The 26,491-nt window shown below is 44.5% G+C and overlaps 1 long non-coding RNA gene, 1 other non-coding gene and 2 pseudogenes across 4 annotated transcripts in view; 1 reads left to right on the top strand and 3 right to left on the bottom strand.

The window, feature by feature from the left end:
* LOC138563654 (uncharacterized) overlaps positions 1–26,491 on the top strand; it is a 162,295-nt gene that overhangs the window by 43,444 nt on the left and 92,360 nt on the right. For all 3 annotated transcript variants that reach the window (XR_011299647.1, XR_011299635.1, XR_011299641.1), the window contains 2 exons: positions 4,526–5,369; positions 5,463–5,553. This is a non-coding gene — a long non-coding RNA (uncharacterized lncRNA). The remainder of the gene's footprint in view (positions 1–4,525; positions 5,370–5,462; positions 5,554–26,491) is intronic.
* On the bottom strand, positions 8,296–8,514 carry LOC138460875 (U2 spliceosomal RNA; annotated as a pseudogene).
* Positions 14,494–14,683, bottom strand: LOC138460312 (U2 spliceosomal RNA). The gene has a single exon (XR_011263085.1). It is a non-coding gene; the product is annotated as a U2 spliceosomal RNA (small nuclear RNA).
* On the bottom strand, positions 20,099–20,270 carry LOC138461249 (U2 spliceosomal RNA; annotated as a pseudogene).

The raw sequence follows: 26,491 nt of genomic DNA, 5'->3' as shown, positions 1-26,491 counted from the left end.
GGCGGTGGCCAGGACCCCCTTGGAGGACCTACTGTGGAAACATAAACAACATATACATCCGAAGCTCCGCATCAGCGGAGTCATGAAAACCACCTTAGATGCCTGGGACGACCAAACCAAGAGGGGTATTATGACCACCCCACTGGGCCCCTTCACGCCCATATGCCGAAATCCACAGTTCCCACCGGGACTAAAATCTGGGGGCTTTGAAAAATGGGAAGCCGCAGGGTGCAGAAAAATTGGGTAAATGATCCAGGACAATGAAATAAGAACATTTGCGGAATGTAAAAAAATGTGGAACCTGACAGAGGAAGATAGGTATAAATACGAGCAAATCAAACATTGGCTTACCCACCAGAGGTCTTTCAGGCTGCCACAAGGGACCTAACAGTATTTGAATAAAAATGTATAATAACCAACCCCGGCGACAAGAAACTGGTGTCAACGCTTTATCACTTTATCTGCACACATGAAGAAGAAATCAAATGGACATACATGAAGAGATGGGAAGGCACGCTGGGGGAAGAGGTCACCAGACAGCAATGGGAGGAATTGTGGACAGGTATCCCAAAACTCACCCGGGCTGTCCAAACCAGTGAAATGTGGCTTAAAATAATCACTCAATGGCACTACACTCCAGAGAGGCTCAAAACTATTTATCCGGAAACGTCGGATCGCTGCTGGAGGGGGTGCCAGGGATCTAGTACGTGGAGGCATATATGCTGGGATTTCCAGGGGGTAAAGGGCTTCTGGAGAGAAGTACAAACGGAAATAACTAAAATATTCCCTGAAGCAGATCAAATGGGGGAACGGGTGTGGCTGTGCGGATTCAAAGACCCACAGGCCAAGAGTCTTCACAAAGCACAATGGAGGAGCTTCATGGGCCTAGTCATTGCGGCATGGGGGACGATTGCCCAGAACTGGAAAAACCTGACCCACCACTAGTATTCGCCTGGCTCCAAAAGGTGTGGTCACAAATGACCATGTAAAAGATTACGCATCACCTCCAGGACCAGAAGAACTGATTCTCGAAGGAATGGGGGGCCGTATTGGAATATTTGAAGTCGGACTACATGGAACAATGGTGCCTGCACAATATCAAGGTATCGGACATATACAGCACATAAAATTTCCCGAAGCAAAACCGAATGGGACCCTATTCTTCCGGGAGGGGTGGTGGGGGTGGAGGTGGAGGGGGAGTTATGGGGGGCAAATGTGTTTATGGTTTTGTATATGGAAAATAATAAAAATATGGTTTAAAAAAATAAGTAGCATGTAAATGAGAAGTTTCACTTGCGCCATACACACTGCAGCAAGCTCCTATACTCAACTTTCACAGAATCTACTCACTAAATTGTTTGGGATTTGTATTTCGATCTATGAGCAAAGGACACTCGGAAAAGACCGACATTGCAGAGAGCCAGGTGCTGCCATCTGCAAGGCTGCTCTCCCTACACTACCTGCAACCCCGCTGCCTACTCTTACACACCCAACGCCTCCAACTCTGCCCATGCCCCTATGACTTACCTGTCTGCTATCTGCCCAGCGCTGTGGATCCTCATAGTTCATTAGGAGGATGTGTCACACTATTGTGTGTCAAACCTTTTCCAATGCATATTTGTGCATTGCGCTTCCCCTTAGCGATCTACAGAACGGAAACGTTGGAATTCTGTTTTCCTAATACTTCTACAAAAGATGTATTACAACAAAATGAACACTTACATGTGATCATTCATCACTGGAATCCTTTCTTGATCAATACCTCAAACCATCCTTATTGATTATTTAATGTCATTGATTTCTTAGCCAACATTAGTAATCAGTCCAGCAAAGCAATATCTAGGTTATTTGTTTTCACTTTGATTGTGAATCATTTTGTTAAATCATGAATTTAAGTGATATTTCTTTTTTTAGATTACTGAGCAAGGTAGTTAAAACAAGACCTGATTTCTGGGACTTGTATTTATATGCAGTTCTGTTTGGACTTCGATCGAAAAGGCAGATGGCAATGCAATATAGTACATATTTCCTTTTGTTTGGACGAGAGGCTAGGTATCCTTCTGAAGTGCCAGAATCATTTAATGTATTTACTTAATGTTAGGGAGAATTCTCATTCAATGGCTAATTTCCTTTACTTATAGAGTCCCCCAGCAGCTTTGCTGGATTTGAAGGGTTTGTTTTTTTCTCCTGCTAAGAGTGTGGCTCTTTTTCCCACTCTTAGGCATATTTGCTATGTGTGTTCTAGGCTATTTTTTGTGTTAAATGTCTATGGGGTTTTTCTCACCCTCATAGGAACCTTCTTTATACACATGTGTTACATAGCACCCTCCGTGCAGTAACACAGGGGTTTCGTAGCGACCCCCAAACATAGACTCCATACCCTGGGACTGACTACTGTCTCCCAGGGCATTTAAAGTCCCCATTGACTTTACTAGTCAATCCTTATGAACAAAACCAGTACAAACCATCTTACTATGGAGGTACTGGCAAGGATTAATAGTTTTTCCCTTATGTTCATTTTCAAGTGGGTACCGTACAGTCCCCCTCTCAAAGGTTTCTGGCTGGTGGCATTGGTTACTACAAAAATATTCGACCGCAAATATTTCCCTATGGGATTTTCCCATTGTTCGAGGCTACCACATTTACTGACCGCCTCTAACATACCGCTGGTTTATTTTTATATTAACTTTACTCCAGTAGGTTTTATTTGCCAGAACTTTTATATAAATTCTTTCTCGTGTCTTTCCCTAAGATCCTAACCCAGGCCGGGGATCCTTTGTTCGTCCTTTTGGTGGGCTTCTGCCAAGAAGCCCTCCTTTCGGCGCCAATGAGTCTGGGGTGGACCCATTGTGTGGGAGGGGGGAGTAGGATCCCTGGACAGGGTTGCCTCAGCAACCCATGTCGCACTCTGCCAAGATAGGCTGGAGTGTCTCCCGCCAGGATGACCACTCCACTGTGTGAGTGACAGCTAGGCTGTATGAATGGGGGGTCTTTTTTGCATAAAAGCAGGGTCCTGAGGACTGGAAGAGCAAGACGTCGCCACTGGAACTAAGAAGCCGAAGAGGAGAGAAGCCAAAGACATCTGCACCAACTGAACCACCGGTGAAGCCCTGCTGCAGCGTCTCACCACTTTTCTCCACACGACGAGAGAAGATCTTCGTCTGCAAGAGCCTTCTTCCCTTGAGCTGGTGGGGCCAACCAGTTTGCCACTCGCCTTCCAGGACCTGCCTTGGTCGAATCGCCAGTGCCCTGCACTCGGAGACCGGTTAGCCAGACACCCGTCCACCCGGACCGCGATTTAAAGAATCGTACCTTTTATTTAGTTTGGCAGCACTGCGGCTGGTTTCATCCCTGGGCAGTGCAGTAACTCGAACCTTCCTCCACGACGAGAGTCTCTCTTCCTCTGCAGGATCTCCCGAACTGCAGGAACTGCCAGGAACAACCGCCACCGCAGGAGCCTCTTTTACATTTTAAGGTACTTTGTTCCTCCAGGCCTCCCTTTGCGTTGGGTATCGCTAAAGGTGTTTTAAATCCTTTACCTACCTGCTGGGTTGGCCGCCCCTATCATCTAACATGGTCTTTCACCTTTTGCAACCACCTTTTCGAATAATTTAATAAAGACTTGACTGCAGCTACAAGAACATTTTGCTCCTGGGCTCTTTGCTCGGAACATCTGCCCTGGCACAGGCCTATTGACTCTGGCTAAATCTGTTACAACTGCCTTCTTTAGATTGCTTCTCACCTAGAAATGTGTTGGTGCACCTAACTCTTATAACCACCTTTTCCTTCCCACTTTTTAAACTTGTGAAGTGCCATTTTGCTCGGTTTTCACCTCAGTATTATACATGCTAAAGTACTGCCTTGCCTAAACTTGTTCACAATCCATTGGGAAGTGTTACTAGGGTGCCTAAGAGTATATTCCTGTATAACTCGTTCTTTCCCTCCCTTGTGAGAAATTGATAGAGTGCCATTTGTGTTTGGTTTTCACTGTGCCGTTTTGCTCAGTTTTCACTCTTGCTCACACTTGTCTACAATTTAACTAGGGAGTTGTTTACTTTTCTTGACTGATTTTAACTTGCTTTAATAACTGTGATTAATGTGTTGAACTAGAAGTGTGTAAAAATAAATATATATATTATTTTTAATACAAAGCTTTGGTCAGTGTTTCCTTGTACCATAGTGCTGTAGCCCTATTCTGCAAACCCTGAATCCTGCTCCTCTCCCTCTTGAGAAGTCTGACTGCTTAGCCACAGCTACCAACTACATCTTTGTGGTACAGACTGATACCAAAGGGGATGTAATTGCTCATACCTGTAGTCTTAGTCTCCTGTAGTGCTCCCTAAGGGAACTGCACAGGATTCTGCCTAACACTTAATGATGGTGGTCTTTTTCTGTACCCATTTTGTGATTTAATAATAATCTGTAAGTGCTATTTATGTGAAGACAGAAATTTTGCATTAGTGAACAAACAAGATATAGAAGGTTTAATACCAGTTTGAGCCTTTTCAATTTGAGTCTCTTGTAGATGTCACAACCTCAAACCCGCACCATGGCCCCTGCCTCAGTACGGTCCCAAGGCCAGAAAGACCCACATTAGTCAGTTGCGGGTGCCTTGGACGCAATCCTGACGCAGCTGGCACCAGGTTCACTTGGCAAGCATGGTTTCCAATGGACAATGGGTGAACATGGCTGCCCCCACAAGGAACATCGGGTAACTGCAGCGAGCAGGCTAGCTTCAGGGCGGGGTCCGCCTCAAAGGCACCTGGGATACCTGCCGGGTATTTAAACCACGCCCGACCCGAGGCACGTGCTTCGCGTTATTCTGCTTTGCAGCGTGACGTTCACCGGGTCCTGCTCTGTATCCTTACCTGCTCAGCTCCAGCTCTTCCATCAGTAGGAACCTTGAGGACTTTCCCTCCGCTGCATCTTCAGGACGAAAGAGGCAAGAGCTACTTACCATCTCACCTGGAAGGCCTCCGCCATCCCGAATATCAGCTTTCGCGTTCTGTACCAATACATCGTCGCTTCCAGGAGTCCTCCGCGACCTGCAAAGAAACCAGCACAGGTCAGTCAACTTGCACGGACGCTTTCAGCGCCGCATCTAGCGCATCCTTACCTTCTCGAACTCAGTTGTCGGCCTCAGCAACCTCCATCAGCCTCTGCAAGACAAGAGAAGAAGATTACTGGACATTCGTCTATATAGACTCTATTCTAAAAAGAACACTAAAAAAGACTTGCCTGAAAGGTGGAGGCGCAGCCGGTCTGGACTCCAGGCAAATGCCAGTGAAGTAACTCGGCGGTTCAAGCCAACAACAACGCGCCCCTGCCTACTACGGCAGGACGGAGAGTGCGGCATTACAAAAATCAAGGTGAGCAAAGCCCCTAGGGGAAACCACAGGGGAAAAGTGGGAGGAGGGCCGCGGGACAGGAGAAGTCGCTAAACCCCTCCTCCTATCTTCTAGAGCTGATTTCCTGGGAGAACGAAGTCCAGGGAAGGTGCAAAGAGGCCAGAGGTGTCCCAGACCAGTCCAGAGGCGTCCCTGCGGATACAAGGTGAGCCTTACAGTAGACCTGACCTGGCAATTTTATTATGTCATGAGTAAAAAATGTCATTCTGTTCTGTGTGCCATTCTTAAAAATGAAATATAAGATTGATGCCATTTTTTTCTGTTGCTATTTGATACATTTTGGACGATTGCAAATCACCATATTTTCTTATACCAATATAGGCATATTAATACACTAGTTTGTTTTGATTTTTCAGGTTCCACAAGCGGAGAATGATACATTTGTTGTTAATTAAATTATATCGGAGTGTATTTCATTTTGTGATACGGTCTTAGATGTAGTATGACAAAACATGACCAAATCTGCAGGGAAAATAAAAATAGAGTAAAGGCACAAGTCAAGATTGGTGACAGGGTTATGAGGAAAAACATTTGATCCTCACAAAGAAAAGGAGGAAAGTTACTCATACTTTCTTTAATCTTTTGTTGTTGAAAACATTTCTGGTAATCTTGTAGATCTGCGTGATAACTCTGGAAACCATTTACCAAAAAACATTGACCATGTACAAATATTTAAGAAGTTACATGCCCACACAAATCTTAATATGTTCAGTGAAAAAATGGAAGATCCAGTCTGACGCAATTCCTGTAATACTTCCAATGTTGGTCATACCAAATCCTACAGATCCATCTGATTTTAAAGACCAATGTATAGATAAACTGCTTCATCACGAGTTTGGTGGTATTCCGGCAGATTTTCCATCAAGCGCTATTTGCGCTCATGCCATGCTGACTGGTGGAAAGTACGCCAGATCACGAGTTCGAGTTTGTGCACGCACACAGGGACATGGCATTAACGCTAATAGCGCTTGGTGTAAAAATTGGCCAGGATCCCGTTAATCCCTCGCACTCCGTGCTACTGCCGAGCCTCTGCGCAAATAGTGGGTGCGGGAAACTCGTCTCCCCAGGAACGGAAAATAAAGCGGCAGCCATTTTAGAAATCACAATCCGCCGAAAATCACAGCCCCTGCAAGCCAGCCACTCCTGTGAACAATCCAAAATGTCTCAGGAACGCACCAGGGGCAAGTCATCCCTGGACAGGGTTAGAAAGCCAAAGTTCAATGACCAGACACTAGCCATATTGGTGGAGCAGGCAGTGGCCTATCGGGAGGAGCTGTACGGTGCACTGCAGCGTAAAACAACTGGCCAGCATCGAGCGCAGGGAAATCAGCCAGAGGGTGTCTACGGTGGGCTGCGTGCCCCGGGATGGTGAGGACTGCCGAAAGCGCCTGAATTACTTGCAGGTCTGAGGACGTGGCCTACTCTCCTAGCACAGGTGTGCAAGCATGGCAACTGGAGGAGGGCCAGCACAACCACCACCCGAGCTCACCCCATTGGGAGGAGCAGATGACAACACTCATCGATATGGGCACCAATGAGGGAGTCGGTGGAGCGGAGGCTGACACCGGTACCCAGGGGGCTGCAGGTGAGACCCCCTAAAAATGCATGAACCTGTAAGTGCCACGCCTCCAGACCCTGAGTGAATGTATGTGCATGCAATATGCGTGAGGCAGCGCAACCACCCATAACTGACCCCTCGTACAACCGTACCATAGCGTCCCTTAGTCCCCTGAGTACGTACACTGCATCAACGCAAGGCCCAGGGGAAAGAAATGCCACGTGATGTGTGTGTGCATGAAACCTCCCCCACCCCCCAGCAATGTGGGTGCCATGCATCACCAGCAGACATCTGAAGATGTCACGCCAACATGTCCAAGCAGTGTCCCTTCCCAAGAAACGTTGCGCCAATCACAACATGGGGAGTCACCAAAATGCAATGGTGAAGCATGATTGATACCATGTCCAAGCCCACTGTAATGCATGATATGCATGATACAAATCTAAGCTGCCCTCAACTCATACAACACCCTATGTACCCCACAGGCACACAGCGCTCATCACAGGCCGATGATGATGGTGAGGAGGCAGAAACACGACGCCGGACACATCCAACATCACCCCACCGTAGCCCACGGGTGCAGCGTCCACAAGGGGCCAGCGCCTCATACACCACAAGCCATCATGGAAACCCTGGAGGTTGAGGGAGCCACCGGTGGCTCTGAGCCTGATGTGGCACACACATCAACAGCTGGACGTCACAATGCATTGTTGACCTCACCGAGCCTCAGTGACCCACATTAAATAGGCACACCCTAGGGAAGCCCGAAGCCTTGGGCCAGCCCCAGATCCCTCGGCCAAGAATAGCATTTGCATGACCAGCATGCCCGGCGGTATGGTAAGCATATTTTGCATGGCTCCGCCCCAAGATTTCCATGGGTCCCACAGCGCCTGGTCCGAGACGGCCAGACACAGGCTGCAGAGCTCCACCCAGCCAAGCTGCAGCCTCGGCCTGGCACTGGCCCCGTCACCTAGCGGCCGAAAGTCGCCCTCAGCTGCCCAGGAGATGCTCCCCCAAGTGCGTCCCCCTCAGATAAGGCTTGGCCGTTCGGGGCCTTTCAGGGGTGTCAGGGGTGAGGCAGGGCAAGGACAGTGTCCCCCATCTCCTCCTTGTGCTGCTGGCTGGCTGGCTGGCTCCTTTGCCTAGCTTTGCAGCTCCTGTGAAAAGCAAGCAAAAAGGGCAGACTTTTTTTTCCTCCCGTGACACAACAGCACCTTTTCCGAAACACTGGAAAAAAAAAACACATTTAAACAAAAAAAATATTGCAAAGTGCTCTTCTTTCAGGAATTGCTCAGTCTTTCTTTTTCACAGCATTGTTTTCCCCGAGTGGGGAAGTGCACCAGTCCTGGAGGTACTGCAATACCAAGTTGATGCGTGGAGTGGACAGAGCAAGCTCCCATTCCATCTCCTGGTTCCAAAAATCAATTTAATATATGGTCCCCAGATAGAGGACGTATCAGATATTAAACTGATAAGAACAGATTTTTTTTTTTTTTTTTTGTCGGTCTCCTCGTCACCCCTTTTACCATCCCAATCCTCCAATTTTATAAAAATTGAAAAAAAATCACCAATCAAAAAAAATGCTGAATCAAAAAAAACCAATAAAAAACCACTAAACAAACTCAATTTTCAAAAAGGTAACATAAAAAAACAAGATAAATAAACATATATATACATGTGAAACATATCCCGCTCTAGGAAGTCAAAAGTCTCCAATTTGACTGTTGCCACATACATTGGGCTTGCACTTCTCCCAATCTTTTAACATCCAAACAATAATATGTATACAAACCACTCAATGCCAATTTCACACATTCTTGGGGAGAAATATGAACATGTTGCATAACCAATAATATTCTAGATTTACACAAAGCCTCTTTCACCGAAGAACCAATCTGAAACAAAAGTCTGTTATTTAACACCTCTTTCTTCCATTGAAAACCCAATAATACCATATCATAGGTAATATCTCTGACCCCTGTCACCGCAAAAACCAGTGGTTGACATAACTCCCACACATCATTCGCATATTCACATTGCCACAAAAAATGGTAAATGGTCTCTGCCTGTACGCAACCCATTCTCGGACACACCGCCGTCTTTGCCATTTGTCTTTCATGCATAAAATCTCTTAAAGGGAGCACATTCATTAATGCCAGCCAATTAATATCCTTTTGTTCATTTGTAACTTCACTACTAGAAAAAAAATTCCACACTCTCAATAATCTCAACCCCCCCAAATTACCCACTGATTCAGGCAATTTCCGTTGCTGCAACATTTTCAAACATTTCCCCGGATCCATTCTCTCTTCTTGTAAACATTCTAACGGTTGTATTAAAGGCAAAAACCACTTTAAACACTGATAAAAGAACGGCAGTGACCATGCCTTTGACACCAAATTACTTTTTGGGATAATCCGGAATCGCTCCAACACATTTGCCGTTGCATATCTCACAAAGCAAGCCACCAACGACTTTGAATGTTTTACTGTATTTACACAGAATCCTACATAACGCCCAGCCAAAAAAAGTTCTAAATTCGGAACACTTCTACCTCCTAATATCTGAGGTTTGTACATCACCTCCCTTCGTATTTTATCCATCTTGGAACCCCATAAAAATAGAAAAAACAAACGCTGTATTCGTACCACTTGTTGTTTTGCGGGTGGAAAAACTAATGCTAAAAAAAAAATAAGGTGGGCAACAATACAGCCTTCATAAGCATTACCTTCCCCGTAATCGTCAACCTTCTCAATTTCCAATAATTCACTTTGTTCTCCACTATTTTTGTAACTTTCTCCCATTGTTCTACCCCATTCATACATTTATCAAAATCCACCCCTAATACTTTCACCCCCTCTCTTTCTCTCCTAACCGGACAATAATACAAATTATCCCACCCTCCAACAGTAAACAAAGTACACTTTTGATTATTTAATTTAAACCCTGCCGCTTGGCAAAAACGTTCTGTGTGGGATACTGCTTGCACCACCGACTGGGCATCTTTACACAAAATCGTAACATCATCCATGTAGCCTATCGATTTCACTTGCCTACTAGTACCTGGAACTGGAGCCCCTATTATACCCAAATGTCCTCGTATACTCATGTGTAAGGGCTCAATTACACACACATAAATCAGAGCCGACAGTGGACACCCCTGCCGTACTCCTGATAAAATCGGTATCCTTCCAGACAAAACTCCCTTCAGTCGAACTTGACTAACTGCCCCTTTATACAAAACAGAAACATAACGTAGAAAACGATTCGGGCATCCCATTCTACCTAACACCTTCAACATAAAATCATGCGAAACCCTATCATAGGCCTTTTCAAAATCTAAATTCAAAACACCCAAAGATGTCCCCCTTTCTTTCACTGCATATATCGAATCCCGAATAATCAATAAACTCTCATGCATACGTCTACCAGGAACGGCACATGTCTGATCGACATGTACCAAATCCTTAATCACTCTTCTCAATCGGTTTGCAACCACTTTAGCTAGAATTTTATAATCTACATTTAACAACGTAATAGGCCTCCAATTTATAACATCTCTTCTATCTCCCTTCTTATATATCAAAGTTATTATACCTTTTTGCATACTGGGACACAAATTACCCTTATCAAAACACTCATCTACCACACCCACTAATACCGGGCCCAATACATCCCAAAATTTCACGTACCATTCAACTGGTAATCCATCACTCCCCGGGGACTTTCCCCTTGCCGCCGACATCACCGCTACTCTTACTTCCTCTAGCAAAAAGGGTTCTACCATTCCTTCCTTTTGTTCTGTCACTAACACATCTCGAATAAGTGCACAAAAACTTTCTTCCTGTTCCACATCCACAAGCTTCTTCGAATATAATTCCAAAAAAAACTCCTGAGTAATACGCAAACTATCATTCAAACCATCTCCCCCTACCCCCTGTGTATTACTAAAAAACGCTGTATTCTCTCTATGAGAATACAACGATCTAAAAAAAAACCTAGTACATTTCTCATCTTCCTCTATATGTTTCACTCTTGAATTAAAAATAATCGTCCTCCCTTGTTCCTGCATCCACTTCTGAATCTCCAATTTTATTATTTCTAAATCTTCTCGTACCTCCACACCCATATCTTGCAATTTATACAACGTCTGCTGTGAACCCACCAGCATTCTGTAGGCAAGATTTTTTTTCCTAACTGTTTCCTGCCCATTTTTAATAAAAAACTTCCTCGTGTTACATTTCACCATTTCCCACCAATCTAATAAAGACGGGTACTCCTTACACTGTAGCACCCATCGTTTCAACAACCCCCTAAAACGAGAACACGTGTCCTCATCTTCTAACAATTTCACATTTAACTTCCACATACCCCTCCCTCTTGGTTTATATGATACCAACCGAACCGTACAAAGTACCAACTGATGGTCAGAAAAAATAGTATGAATAACATCAGTATCGTATATCTCAAACATTTTTGAAACAAAAATAAAGTCAATCCTAGACGATACTAAACCATCATTCCCTCTATATGTAAACCGTGTTCCTGGATTTTCACCTACTGCATGATTATCTACTAAATGCAAATCATCCACCACTTCTTTCAATAATTTGGACGACGTATCCTTAATTTCAACACTCACCGACCTTCCACTTCTCCTTCTATCAGCTGGATGTAATACACAATTAAAATCACCTGCCAATATCAAAGGAACATTACCCACACAAAACGCCCGAAGGTCTCTGAACAAAACACACCTCTCCTTCACTTTTGCATTAGCATATACACTTAACAACTTGTGTTCAACATGCTGCCATTCAAAAGATACCTGTAATATACGCCCTGGAATCAATTCAACCTGTTTAACATTTGTCATCAAATGCGAATTAAACAAAATCTCAGTGCCTGCATTTCTATCATCGTTTGCTCCAGACCAAACAGACATACCGTTGGTCCAATCTGCACACCACTTCTGATTAGTCCCATCCCAATCCATCACACATTCCTGTAAACAAAAAATTTCGCATGATACAGACGCTAAAAACGCAAACAATGCCACCCTTTGTAATCTATTATTGATTCCTCGTACATTCAATGTCGCCACCCTCAACGTGGTATCATACAGGGGCTCCATCAATCAATATTACATAGATCACACTTTCTCAATCTCATCTTCGTGCGGACCGACTACGGTCCGTTTTCTTACTCTCTACTTTACGCACGTTTCCTCTAACAGGTTCCTTATTTTCACCATCTGTCTCTTCTCCACCATCTGTTAACTGAACACCATGAGCCTCCACTGGGTCCACAGAAAGTTCACTCAGAAGTCCATATCTATTCACCAACTCCAACCCCTGACAAACCGAGGATTCTTGAAATTCTCTCCTCTCTTCCTTGTCTTTTACACATCGAATTACTCCACTCTGCATTACCTGTGTCCAGCCAGTTTCCGCCGGACCCGTACACTTATTCATCTGGTCGATAGTAGCTCTCTCTATCCGACTGACTTCTAATTTTCAATGTCCCTATTTCACCATTGTCTTCCAATTCGACCTCCTTACCCAAATCCCCAACTTCTTCTATTCCACTCTGGACCACATCCATTGGAAAAACGTTCCTCTCTCCTTGAAAAAACCTCCCCCATTTCTGCTTAAATTCCAAGATCAAATCATCAGCAGCTCCCACATCTTCTCTCTTCACAATCTTGCATGAAGCCACTGACCACCTTCTCAAATTCCTGATCTGAACTAAGATTACTTCCTAGAACACCTCTTGGCATACTGTATAAACGTTCTCTCACATCCTCTAATATGTCCTTCTCCTTAACTTCAATGTCCACATCATCCATATATCCTCAATCCGACTTCTTCCGTTACCACTTTAGTGGCTTGAGCATACGTTTTTGGAGTGTCAGGACAATTATCCACCACATGCCCCAGCAAGCCACAACCATCACATCTTGGTGTACCATCACAATTTGTCGTTTTATGGTCCATGCTCCCACAAGTCCTACATTTATCCCTTGGACACTCCTGTTTGGTGTGTCCAAAACATCTACAAAACCTACAAAAAATAGGCTGATTCGGATAGAACAAATAACCACTATTCTCACGAATTTTGAAAACACTCGGTGGGTGGTATACTCCCCCCACTCGTTCTGAATCCTTTTTCAACACCACCATAAACTTCCGATTCCCATTGAACACGCCAAATCTGTTTGTCATCTCATTTCCGCCTCTAATTTCTTCACAATAATTTGAAAGCCAATGTTTAATAACATCGGCTGAAACGAAAGGGTTATACATGTGTACCGTTAACGGTATCCTCTGACGAAGAAAACACAATTCGACCACAACTCCTTCCAAAACTTTGTTTGTTTTCTTTTCCTTTTTATACACTTCATATGCTTCCAATGACGACAGTTCATCCTTAAAGGTGATATCATACGTGAATACATGGCGATGCTCTTGCATACAAAATAACTTTCCTTTATCAACCGATAATGCTTCAAAAAGTACCTTTTTGACGACATAGTCATAATCCTTTTCCATCTCAAATCCAGGCTGAACCGTTATCCGGATCGAATACCGTAATTCCGTAGCTGGTGGTATACTTCTTGAATTTTCCGCCATACTGGAGAACACCACCGTGCTCCTTTCCTCGAATCGAACTCCCGTACCTTCGCAAAGCCCCCCCCTCCCCTCCTTTGGGAGAGAGGGCGACCGCCTCCTTCACTCGAAGCAAAAACCTCTCCGACAGCAGGGTGACGAAAGCCCTCAGTCCTCCTGAAAAAGATCAGTAGCCCCCCCCAGACCCGAAGCCCGGGGGGGTCAGCTGCAAAGAGAAGCCTTCCTGTGCCGGACAAGCCAGTCAAACAGGAGACCCTCCGCACTTGATCTTAGCCAAAAGGCCGAGAAGCGATGCCCACAAAAGCTTTGCCTGAAAGACTGCTGCTCGGCAGCTCCCCTGCTGACTCGGAGCAACGCTCTGCGGCAGAGCCCCAGATTCCTCGGCCAAGAATAGCATTTGCATGACCAGCATGCCCGGCGGTATGGTAAGCATATTTTGCATGGCTCCGCCCCAAGATTTCCATGGGTCCCACAGCGCCTGGTGCGAGACGGCCAGACACAGGCTGCAGAGCTCCACCCAGCCAAGCTGCAGCCCGGCCTGGCACTGGCCCCGTCACCTAGCGGCCGAAAGTCACCCTCAGCTGCCCAGGAGATGCTCCCCCAAGTGCGTCCCCCTCAGATAAGGCTTGGCCGTTCGGGGCCGTTCGGGGCCTTTCAGGGGTGAGGCAGGGCAAGGACAGTGTCCCCCATCTCCTCCTTGTGCTGCTGGCTGGCTGGCTGGCTCCTTTGCCTTGCTTTGCAGCTCCTGTGAAAAGCAAGCAAAAAGGGCAGACTTTTTTTTCCTCCCGTGACACAACAGCACCTTTTCCGAAACACTGGAAAAAAAAAACACATTTAAACAAAAAAATATTGCAAAGTGCTCAGTCTTTCTTTTTCACAGCATTGTTTTCCCCAAGTGGGGAAGTGCACCAGTCCTGGAGGTACTGCAATACCAAGTTGATGCGTGGAGTGGACAGAGCAATTCCCATTCCATCTCCCGGTTCCAAAAATCAATTTAATATATGGTCCCCAGATAGAGGACGTATCAGATATTAAACTGATAAGAACAGATACTACACTTGATCTTAGCCAAAAGGCCGAGAAGCGATGCCCACAAAAGCTTTGCCTGAAAGACTGCTGCTCGGCAGCTCCCCTGCTGACTCGGAGCAACGCTCTGCGGCAGAGCCCCAGATTCCTCGGCCAAGAATAGCATTTGCATGACCAGCATGCCCGGCGGTATGGTAAGCATATTTTGCATGGCTCCGCCCCAAGATTTCCACGTATTCCATGTATTGATTTCAAATATAGGTCATTACAACAGCTTTGACTCAGATCTTGCATGTCTTCAAACAGGGAAGGGGCTGGAAAGTCAGGTAAAATTGTCAAATTCAAATCCCTTAGCAATCGAATTAAATATGTAACTGGTTCACAGTTTTACAGTTGTAACATTGTTGAGTATTGCAGGTGATCAGTGCACACTTGTAGCACAAGTGCAAAGACGTAATAAAGATTCAATTGATGAAGTATTCTACATCGACAGCTACGCCATGACCCAGATTTGGAATGGAAAACCACCATTAATGAAAAAGGTTAGAGGTTTTACATAATGTTATTAATTCTTGACTGTGTAAGAAACTCATGGTGGCAACAGTAAAAACAGACACAAGTAATCACAGTTCGAGGGTGTTTATTAAACTGTATGCAGGTTGGAAAAACACCTAATCTAAACCTAAATCTAAAATGGGAGCAAGCGCCGATCATCAAATGAAAAATATGGCAGTCCTAAAAAGGGCCTATACCAAGAAACCTATTGTCAAACCTTACAACTAATACAAAAAGGGTGTGGGATAGTTCTCAAGAAAAGAAAAGTGTTCACAAATCATATGTCCGGATGTGGTAGCTTGGGTCTCCCTTTCCCACGTTTTGAGCACAGGGTAAGGTGGGAACTTCCCCATCACGAGACGACAGTTCAGCTTCAGCTATCAGGTTCTTTGATGGCCAAGTCTCCTTTACCAAAAGTCTCTTGCCTGCGAGGGCCTGATGTTTACACCAAACAAAAACAAAGTCCTTTTCACGTATACTCTGGGTGAGGGATTCACCCCTGGGTCCCCCTCTTCTGGCGCTGACACTTCACTTTCTCTCAATGGCCTTTGGGTGATAGCTTCACCCCTGGAACTCCCTTGTTCGGTCTTGGACCCTTCAAAACAGTTCCTATCAATATCGGGGCCTTCATTGGTTTTGCCTCCTGGTTCAGAGGGACTGATAGGTTCGTAAGCATCAAAACAAGAAGGTCTGTAAACAAGATTTATTCTCTGTATTCGGGTGATAGTTCTCCACCCGGGGTCCCCTTCTTGTGGGTGTGGTACCTTCTCCAATCTCCGTCTCCCTCCACCTGGTTCCCTATGGCTTCTTATGGTGATTGTCTCTCACCCTTGGGACCACTCTTCTGGGCGTAGACACCTTCTCAAATCTTCATCCTCCCTCTACTGGGTTCACTATGGCTTCTCAATTTTGGGTGGTGGCTTCACCCCTGGATCTCCCTCCTTCTGGCTCGGATCCCTCTCGACTGTTAGCCTCCCTCCTCCGGATTCACTAGGGCGTTTCCTTCTTTGATAGATCGTAATGTCTTTTTAACCGGTTCCAGTGGACTTCCCTCGGCCGGGTTCACCTTTGTCAAAACACTGTTTCTTGGGTCTTTTGACTTTGCCCCTTCTTTATCTGCCTCCCTCGGTCGGGTTCACTCTTGGCAAGTTGGATCGTCCGCATCCAACTTGCCAACTTCACATTAACTTAGCATCCAATGATTGCAGGATTTACTTCCCTTACCTTCTACACAGTTCTCAGGTCAAAGGCTTCCGACTGTACCAGGATTTTGCTTGACCTCCTGTATGACCACTTTAACCTAACTTGACGGCTCTCCTAAGGCCTTCTGGTATCTGTAGTTTCATTCAAATGGGGATTGACCAGACTATCGAATTAGCAACCACATGGTGCCGGATCCCTCTGCAGCTGGCCTCCCCTTCAACACTTTTACAGTTCTTTGAACTTAGTTCAACTTGCCACTTTGCGACTTTCATTCACCACAGCCCGGCTTTTATTAGTACTCCCCTCGACTCACTGGTTGTGATGAACCGCTTGGCTTTCCTCGTAACTGGAGTCAAGGTTGGTACCACGGTAGCAGGAGTTTCCCTCGCTCCCCTTATCAGCGTTGACATGCTCATGTACCGTCGACATCTGTTGCAGCACACTTGGGCTATTGTCCTCGGTCTTATGATTCCCTCTGTGGAGGTTACGCGTGTCTTTGCGAAAGGGGCAAGGTCGTGTCTCTCCTAGTCAGCCTCTCTATATTTGCTGCCTTTCTCCTCTTGAACTGCTGGGCCTGGATGGCTGTCTTGTTGTGCGGTCTACCTTGCTCTTACTGTCTTCTCTTGTTCCACCTTTTATCCCTGTGGGGTAAAGGTGTGGCTGTCGGGTGTGTGTCATTTAAGTCAATTGCCTGACTTTGCCTGATCCTTGTGTTGGGACATGTCAGAAAAACAGTTTTATTACAAGTCCAAAGTGTGTGTGTAGGAAAAAGAGGGGGGTAGAGGTTCCCGATCTCTTAAAGAGTCTGAAGGGAAAGAGGTGTTACATGGAATTATAACTCTAATATTAGGGATTGTGGTGAGATCGGAAGGGTAGGTCTTGTAGGGTTTGTGAAATGAGCAGGAGGATTTGTGGGAATTGTAGTTATTGACATCTGATTGGGAGTTCGGAAAATGATGACCAGAGAGACGGGATTGATAGGGTTTGTGAGACAAACGGGAATAACTGGGATCGTGAAATGAACTGAGGGAATTGTGGGGACCGTAGTGTTTTGTCAGGGTAAACTGGGTGTTCGGGACAGAATAACCAGAGGGATGTGGAAAATAATGTCCAAGGTTGTTTGGGTGGGACGTCGGAAAAAAGGGATTCTGAGGTAGATAATCCTTGAGTGCAAGTGGGTTTGAGATTTTAGGGGATTGGTTATATACAGAAGGTCGGTGAATTTAGGTAAGAGAGGGTCAATGGGAAGAAGGATGGTAGATGTGGCAGAGCCCACAAAGGTCTCGGGCTCTCACACGCCTCTTCCTCTGTAATATACTGTGTCTCCCTTGGGCATTCTCCTGAGCATAACCCCGGGTTCCCCTACCAAGGTGATCTTTCCTTGCTCGCCTGCCTTCAGGAATGGGAAAAGTGAGTGCCATCGCTTTCTTGGCTACCTGAATAAGGAATTCTCAAGGTCTGTTGGGTCCGTCTATTCATAGACGGAGATCAAAGTCACCAAGTTGGTAGTTTGACAAATCTTGAGACATAAATCCAGTGGTCTTTGAGACTTACATCCTGGATACAAGAGGCGCCCTGGTGCAATAACAATCAGTTTATTCCAGATAAAAGAAATTCCCAAAATAGCAGAAAGATGATTGTGACGGTTACCGGCCTAGTCAGACTGCAGCACCTGTTTGGCTGTGGCCAAGTACTGAACGCCTGGATAGGATTTCATCAGTCTGCAGCAACTTCATTGCCATAATTAATTCTACTGAACAGTCCAGTTGTGGCAATTTGATCACCACAACATAATAAAAGTATAATTAAGCAAGAATGAAAGATTCATACATAGATAAACCTTTGAAATACTGTGCATCCCCATTGAAAGGGAACAACTAATACAATATCTATTAGGGTGAAGATGCTGCTCGGATAAATTCCCTGCGGGGGAAGTGGTATTTGATGAGACTACGGTAACAAACAACCTTATTAAAGAAAAGGGGTTGGAAAAGGGCGTTTCTGTCCCTAACCTAAAGAGAGGCCCATTCCTAGGAAACTAAAACTAAAGATCAGTCACTGTATCGTCGTCAAAATTATGCAAACTGTCATTATGGCCGAAACGTATCTGACCCTCAAACTAAAATAAAGAATCAAATGTGTAAGGTAATTGTCTGTTTTGATTTAGGAAAAAGTGTGTGACAATCAAATATGAAAATTCAACAAACAATCCTTGAATCTGGAAGGGGGTTCCCGTCTCCTGTATTGTTTCAGGTAGAATAGCAAAAGTGTCCTTTTCAACCAATGATTCCTTTAGAGCAGCAGAAATTGCTCTTTCACACAACACTTTCTTCAGGATGGCAAAATGTCTTTTGGGAAAATATCAAACGTGTCTCTCTTCCACGATAGCTTTTAAAGGATGACCAAAGTGTCTCTTCCAGATAATAACTTCTTATGGTAATCTCTTGGTATACTCTCCCAGTCTTACTCCTCTCTGGTAAGTTATGCTTTAAAGCAGTTGCTTGGATGCGCTTTCCTTTCTCAGTGCGCACTGTTTTCCAGCATCTGCTCTGCCTCCGGTTCTGCTTTCCATTTTGCCCACCCTACATCTCTCTCCTTCACCCCGAATTGCAGGTGTTCACGCTGTTTAAAAGTCCCGCGCAACTGATTTTCATCATAATAGCTAGTCTGTACGTTTAGCTTGGGGTTTCCTTTAATCCACATTGACTCCTCCTTCCTCGTCTCAGTGCTTAAAGCTTTATGGGAATTGGAGTCCATAGGAATTTTTGCTCTTTTAAAGTTGCATTGTTTTTGGTTTTTGTTCAAATCAAAAAAATCAGAGATAGAAGATGTTAAGTGAGCAGTATATGTACTGGCATTGCTCAGATTGACATTATGCCATCAGCACTTTAAATGTTGGTGTTTTCTTCAGAAAGGGGTGTGTACTGTGTGTAAGGAAGCCATGGTATCAAAGTAAGATCGACACAAGTGATAACAGTTAAGGGTGTTGATTGAACTTTATCAGGGCTGTGAAAAACTCCTATCTAAACCTAAATCTAATATAGGAGCAAGCTACGACCATCAAACAATAATAATACAGTCCTAGTGGAGTCTAGTTCAATAAAAAGAGCCTATACTAAAAAGATAACGATTGCCAATCCTTACCGCTAAGCTATAAAATAGTGTGGGATAATGTTCACATAAAAATAAAGAAGTGATCACAAAATGAAAGTCAGGATGTTTAGGCTGTTGGCCTCCCTTCCCCATGTTTTAGCACGGGACAAGGCGGGTCACTCAAGCACAGTCCACTCCTGGGCTTCTATGGTACGATGTCACAGTTTCTTTCACCAACATCAGGGACTTCTGTGCCCAAGTGTCTTATGTGCAAAGTCTCTTGTCTCAGAGGACCTGATGTGCCATAAACAACAAATAAAAGTTCCCTTTTCAGTATTCATGTTGGGCGATTTACTGTTCACCCTGGATTCCATCAGCTGGGCTCCGATCCCACTTGCGTCGCTAGCCTCCCTCAGTTTGGTTCAGACCAACTTCAATTTGTAGGCATCCCTCAGTCGAGTTCACATTTGCCACAACAATCTTGTCGGGTATTTCCAAGACACTGAAGAAAATACATCACATTTAAACAACAAACATATAGAAAAGTGCTCTTCTTTCAAGAATTGCTCAGTCTTTTTTTTTTTATTTATTTATTTATTTTTTTACAGCATGGTTTTACCAGAGTGGGGAAGTGCACGAGTCCTGGAGGTACTACAATACCAGTTTGATGTGCGCAGCGGACAGAGCAAGCTCCCATTCCATCTCCCTGTTCCAAAAATCAATTTACTATATGGTCCCCAGATAGAGGACGTATCAGATATGAAACTGATAAGAACAGATTTTTTTTTTTATATATATTTTTTTTTACGGTCTCCACATCACCCCTTTAACCGTCACAATCCTCCAATTGCAAAAGAAGCCAATTAAAAAACACAATCAAAAAACCCAATCAAAAATGGAAAAACTCCACTAATCTAAAATAATTTTGAATAAAAAACTTTAGAAAATCAAAAAATAAAGATATATTAAAAAAAAAGACTGAGTTTAAAAACTCACCCTACCCCAGCTCTTAAGATGTTAAAATTCTCCAATTGCTCTGCTGCCACAACTGCTGAGCTTGCTTTTCACCCAGGGCTTTGATGTCTAGGCAAAAGTATGTGTACAAAAAACATAATGCCAACCTGGCACACTCTTGCGGAGGAATACATTTGTGTTGCAAAACCAGTAGTGCTCTGGATTTCCATAAGGCCTCCTTTACGGACGAGGAAATCTGTCAAGCCGATTATTCAATGGTTCATAGTGTCCCGCACTCCTGTCACAGCAAAAATCAAAGGTTGAAATAAATCCCACACTTGTATCGCATAATCACACTGCCACATGGAATGGTAGATTGTTTCCTTCTGTGGGCAACCTTCCCTCGGGCACAGTGCCGACCTGGCCATTTGCCTCCAGAACATAAAATCTTTCAGAGGGAGTGCGTCCACCAACATCAACCAATTTGTCTTTTTGCACATTAGTAACATCAGCAGACGAAAAAGTCTCCCACACCCTCAGCAACCTTGGACCCCCCCAGGTTACCCACTGGCTCGGGCAAATCTTTCAGGTGGAGTGTCCTCAAGATCTCCCTGGGGACCACCCATTCTGCGTGCAACTACTCTGGAGGGTTCACTCTTGGCAAAAATGTCTTGAAACATTGATAAAAGGCCGGTAATATCAATGCCTTTGGCAACAAATTACTACGTGGCATAATTTGAAACCTTTCCAGCATATTCGCCGTAGCGTACCTCACCAATGGGGCTGACAATGACGCCGAATGCTTCACAGTATTCACGCAAAAACCAATATAATGCCCTGTTAAAGAGACTTCCAAGTTCGGGACCCCTCTACCCCCAGCTGTCTTAAGTTTATATATTACACTCCTATGCACTCGATCCACCTTCGAGCGCCATAAAAAGAAAAAGAAAAGCTGTTGCAACCGCAAAGTTTGTTGTACTGTGGGGAGAAAAAATAGAGCCAAAAAAAGTAAAATGGGTGGGAGTACTGCTTTCATCAGCAGAATCTTGCCTTCAATTGACAAAACCCTTAGTGCCCAAAAACCTACTTTTTTTCCCCACTCTTTTCGTTACATTCTCCCATTGCTCTGCCCCATCCATTCGGTCATTAAAAACCACCCCTGACACTTTCACCCCACGTTCAGCTCTGCGAACGGGACAAGGAAGTAAATGATCCCATGTACCCACTGTCAGCAATTTGCGCTTGTGAGTGTTCAGCTTGAAACCCGCTGCCTGACAAAACAGCTCAGTTTGTGTCAACACCTGATTTACGGATTGAGCGTCTCTGCACAAGGTAGTAACATCGTCCATATAACCAATAGTTTTTGCCTGAATTGTGGTCCCCGGGATTGGAGCTCCCACAATCCCTGGATGGTCTTGGATTCTTATGTGCAGGGGTTCAATGGCACTAACATATATCAATGCTGACAACGGACACCCTTGTCTCACACCCCAAAATCGGTACTCTTCCCGTCAAAGCTCCATTAATCCGAATTTGGCTAAAAACCCCTGTGTACAGGGTGGAAATGAAACTTAAAAAATGAACTGGGCACCCCATTTTTTCCAATACATTCAACATAAATTTGTGGGAAACCTGATCATATGCTTTCTCAAAATCTAAGCTTGGGACTCCCAAAGGTGTCCCTCGGTCGATGGCTGCTTGCACTGAGTCCCGGACAATTAACCAACTTTCATGTATACGCCTCCCTGGTACTGCGCAAGTCTGGTCAGCATGCACCAGACCTTTGATTACAGACCTCAGGCGGTTTGCAATCACCTTTGCTAAAATAAATTAAACTGTATTCAGCAAAGTGATTGGTCGCTAATTCCTTATATCTGATACGTCACCTTTTTTGTATAGCAGGGTTATAATCCCTTTTTGCATGCTGGAAGTTTTGCCAGTCTAGAAACTCACATCCACAACTTCCAACAACGCCGGACCAAAAATATCCCAAAAAGTGACATACCACTCACTCGGGAGACCATCGCTTCCCGGGGTCTTCCCCTGTGCAGCAGCCATCACCGCTACCTGTACTTCCTCCAACGAAAAGAGTTCCACATTTTTGTTTTTTTGCGATGCCTCCAAATTATCTCGTATAGAGGCTTTAAACAATTATCCCTGCTCCTCATCCAACACCTTTGGGGAATATAGTTCAGAATAATAATCCTGTGCAACAGCTAACATCCCCTTTGTTGTGTCCTGTACCACTCCCTGTGTGTTAATAAACTCTGTTGGCGTCACCTTCTGAAAATGCGACGCCTTAAAGAAAAACCTTGAGCATTTCTCAACATCTTCAAAGTTCTTAACTCTCGAGTTAAAAATAAGTCTTTCCTTTCTCATGCATCCACCTCTGTATATCTCTTTTCACCGTATCCAATTCTTCTTGCACTTCCACTCCCATATCTTGCAACTAGTGCAAAGTTTGTTGTGAACCTACCAACATTCTGTATATCGAGTTGCGTTTCCTAGCAGCCTCTTGACTACAAACTATAAAAAAACCTTTTGGTCTTCTTTTTAACCTCTTCCCACCAATCTGGGATAGATGGGTAAGACTCATGTTGTGACACCCACTCTTGTAGCAGCAGTCGGAAGTGTGTTGAAATTACTAAATGGTGGTCTGAAAAAAGGGTAGGTATCACTTCTGGAACACTCGTCACAAAGGATTTTGACACAAAATAAAATCAATTTGTGATTGTACCAACCCATTATTTTCTCGATACGTGAACACAGTCCCAGGAATATTAGGAACTGCGTGGGTGTCTACAAGGTGTAGATCTTCTATAAATTCTTTCAGTATTTTGGACGAGTTGTCCTTGTTCCCAGTGCTTACCGGTCTACCTCCCTGCACTCTATCTGCAGGATGTAAGATACAATTGAAGTCCCCCATGACAATCAATGGAGTACCGCCTGCACAAAAGGTCTGTAATGACTGAAACAATTAAATCCTTTCTTGCTTATTTGCATTAGCATATACACTAGGCAGTTTGTGTTGTGTATTTTGCCACTCAAAGGACACTTGGAGCATTCGACCGGGTATCAACTCTACATATCTCACATCCATCATCAAATGCGAGTTAAATAAAATAGCGGTACCTGCATTCTTATTCTCATTGGAGCCCGACCATAAAGAGGGACCACTTGTCCAGTCTGAACTCCACTTTCCATTGGTCACATCCCACGACATAGCACCCTCTTGTAAGCAAAAGATTTCACACGGGATGGTCGCTAAAAACGCAAACAAAGCCAGACGCTTTGTACCATTGTTAATCCCTCTTACATTGAGAGTCGCTACACTCAAGGTAGTGGTTTTACAAGGCTCCATCACTAGTTTTGTTTTGATGATGACTTTGCCTCTCTGAGGCCAGACCGACTCGGGTCTGTTTTTTGTTTTCTTTTCGAACGCCTAGCTCACCTTTTGAAAAGGCCGAACCTCCTCTTCCTCACTCTCCGGTTCCGACGAGGAATCGGTCAGAGGTCTATTTTTTATAATTTGTGAAACCACCGGGTCCAAAGATTCACTTTGTAGGATATCGTAGATGTTTGAAGTCTCTATTTCCTGAGTGTCAAGGTGTACACATGATTCAGCCAAATTTGAGCTAACAGTTTTACTTTTTGCTTTCCTGGAACTTACCACGGTACTCCAGGCCACCTCAGCTTGTCCCATACATTTATTGGTATGGGCTACAGTAACTCTATCTCTCTCTGATTGATCTTTGACCCTTGGTGGTAAAGGGAAGAGGTGGAACTGTAATCTGCAGAGGAGTTGAGACATCCACTATGGGAATCGATGCACCCTTTCTCTTCTCCAACTCCATATCCTCTTTTGCATCTCTGTTATCAGTTGGCTGTCTAGGTGGAACCTCATCATCCCCAGACCTTCCAGACTCCTCATCCATTCCAGATTCCTCCTCCATACCACCAGGGACTGTATCCTCTCGTGGCACAACGCCTGAAACTGGAATACTGTCTGGAGAATGCCGAAACTTACTGTATTCCAATGCTAACTCTGCTGGAGTACCAAGAACATCTCTTGATTCGCAAAGCTGTATAAAACGCGTGGCCAAACTTGCATTTTTCTCAGATTTATTTATTTATTTTTATTTATTTATTTGGATTTATATAGCGCACATCTGCCCTGGGGCATCGTGGCGCTGAACGTAGTCTTGCTTGTTACAGGCATACATAGTGTATATATAGATACATGTAGATGATATAAGCAGTTTTAATACAGTAGTGATTGTTTACATACAGTTGTGGTAGAGCAGTTGGATAAGTGGGGCGGGGGAGGAGGGGTTAGTTAAACAGCGTCGTTTTAAGTAATCTGCGGAAGGCATGGTATGAGTTTTCGTTCCTTAGAGCGGTGGGGAGTGCGTTCCAGTTTTTGGGTGCTAAGTGTTGAAAGCTGGACCCTCCGGCTTTGCTTCTTTTGAAGGTGGGTACATAGGTCTGGTTGGTCATGTGAGACCTGGTGGGTCTAGTGGATGTATTGAGGGTGATTCTTTCAGAGAGATAGGGCGGGGCCTTGGCGGAGAGGCATCTGTGTCTGATGGCCATGGTTTTGAATAGTATGCGTTCTTTTACTGGAAGCCAGTGGGCTTCTTTTCTGGCTTGGGAGATGTGCTCCCTTTTAGGGATGCTTAGGGCTGCACTTAGCGCGTTGTTTTGTGTGACTTGCATTTTGTTTAGGTTTTTTGCCGACGTGCCCAAGAAGAGGGCATTGCAGTAGTCCAGTTTGGTGCCTACTGTGGCTCTGGCTACGGCCAAGCAGTTTTTTGTGGATAGGAAGGGTTTAACGGCGTTAATTATCTTGGTGGTAAGTGCAGCAGAGGAAGCTATGGCATTTACTTGTCGTGTCATAGAGAGAGTGGAGTCAAGGTATACTCCTAGCGTTTTTACTGCAGTGGAGACTGTGATGTTGGAGTTGTCTATGTTAAAGGATTTGTACCGCAGTGGGAGTTTGTTTAGTGTTTCTTTGGTGCCAACTAGTAGGATCTCTGTTTTGTCTCCGTTCAGGCAGAGGCCGTTGGCTGCCATCCAGGTTTGAATGGCTGTATAGATTTTGGTTAATGTTACTGCGTCTTGTTCATAAACCCCAGTAAGTGGGAGCAGGACCTGAGTGTCGTCAGCATAGTTGGTGTAGGCTATGTGACGACGGTCAGATGAAAACTGTACCCCCTTCTCAGGACCTTTTGGCCATCTCTTCATCATTTCTCTTACTATGTCCAAGACTACTTCTTTTTTCAGATCAGGTGATACATCTACTATCTTTTCAACTGTATCTTCATCAATTTTATCTTCTTTTTGTCTCAATTTCTCCAATGTATTGATAAGGTGTGTGGCTCTTTCACGATACTCATGGTAGATATAACCTCCACCGCCAGCTTGGGCATACGTCCGGGGAGTAGTAGGACAGTTTTCAGAAATATGTCCTTCCAAGTCACAATAGTTACATCTCAGTGGCTTGTCACACAACGCAACCTTATGACCTGTGCTCCCGCAATTCCGGCACTTATCCTTCGGACAATTCTGTTTTGTATGCCCAAATTTTCTGCAAAACCTGCAAAAAAACTGGTCTATTGGGGTAGTACAGATACACATTTTGATCTTCAATCTTGAAAACCCCAGAGGGATGACACAAACCTCCTATGCCCTCTGCATTCTTTTAAAGCGCCACCACAAATCGATTTCCATTTGAAATATCCAAACTTGTTTTTCTGCTCATGGCCACCTCTCACTTCATCACAATAAATTGAGAGCCAGTTGCTGATCTTTTCGGCTGACACAAACGGATTACAAACGGATTATACATATGAACCGTTAACGGTACCGTCTGACGGACATAACAAAGTTCAACCAGAATGCCCTCCAAAATATTATTTTTCTTTCTTTCCGCTCTATAGACTTTGTATGCGCTAAGAGATGAGGTCTCATCTGAAAAGGTGAAATCATAGGTGTAGGCGTACCTATGTTCCTGCATACAATAAATCTTACTTTTCTCCGCTTGAAGGGCATCAAAAAGTACCTTC

Source organism: Ambystoma mexicanum, chromosome 1p, assembly GCF_040938575.1.
Source record: "Ambystoma mexicanum isolate Mex_15411 chromosome 1p, UKY_AmexF1_1, whole genome shotgun sequence".
NCBI lineage: Eukaryota > Metazoa > Chordata > Amphibia > Caudata > Ambystomatidae > Ambystoma > Ambystoma mexicanum.
The sequence above is the reverse complement of the archived record's forward strand: the minus strand, read 5'-3'. Positions and strand labels throughout refer to the sequence as shown.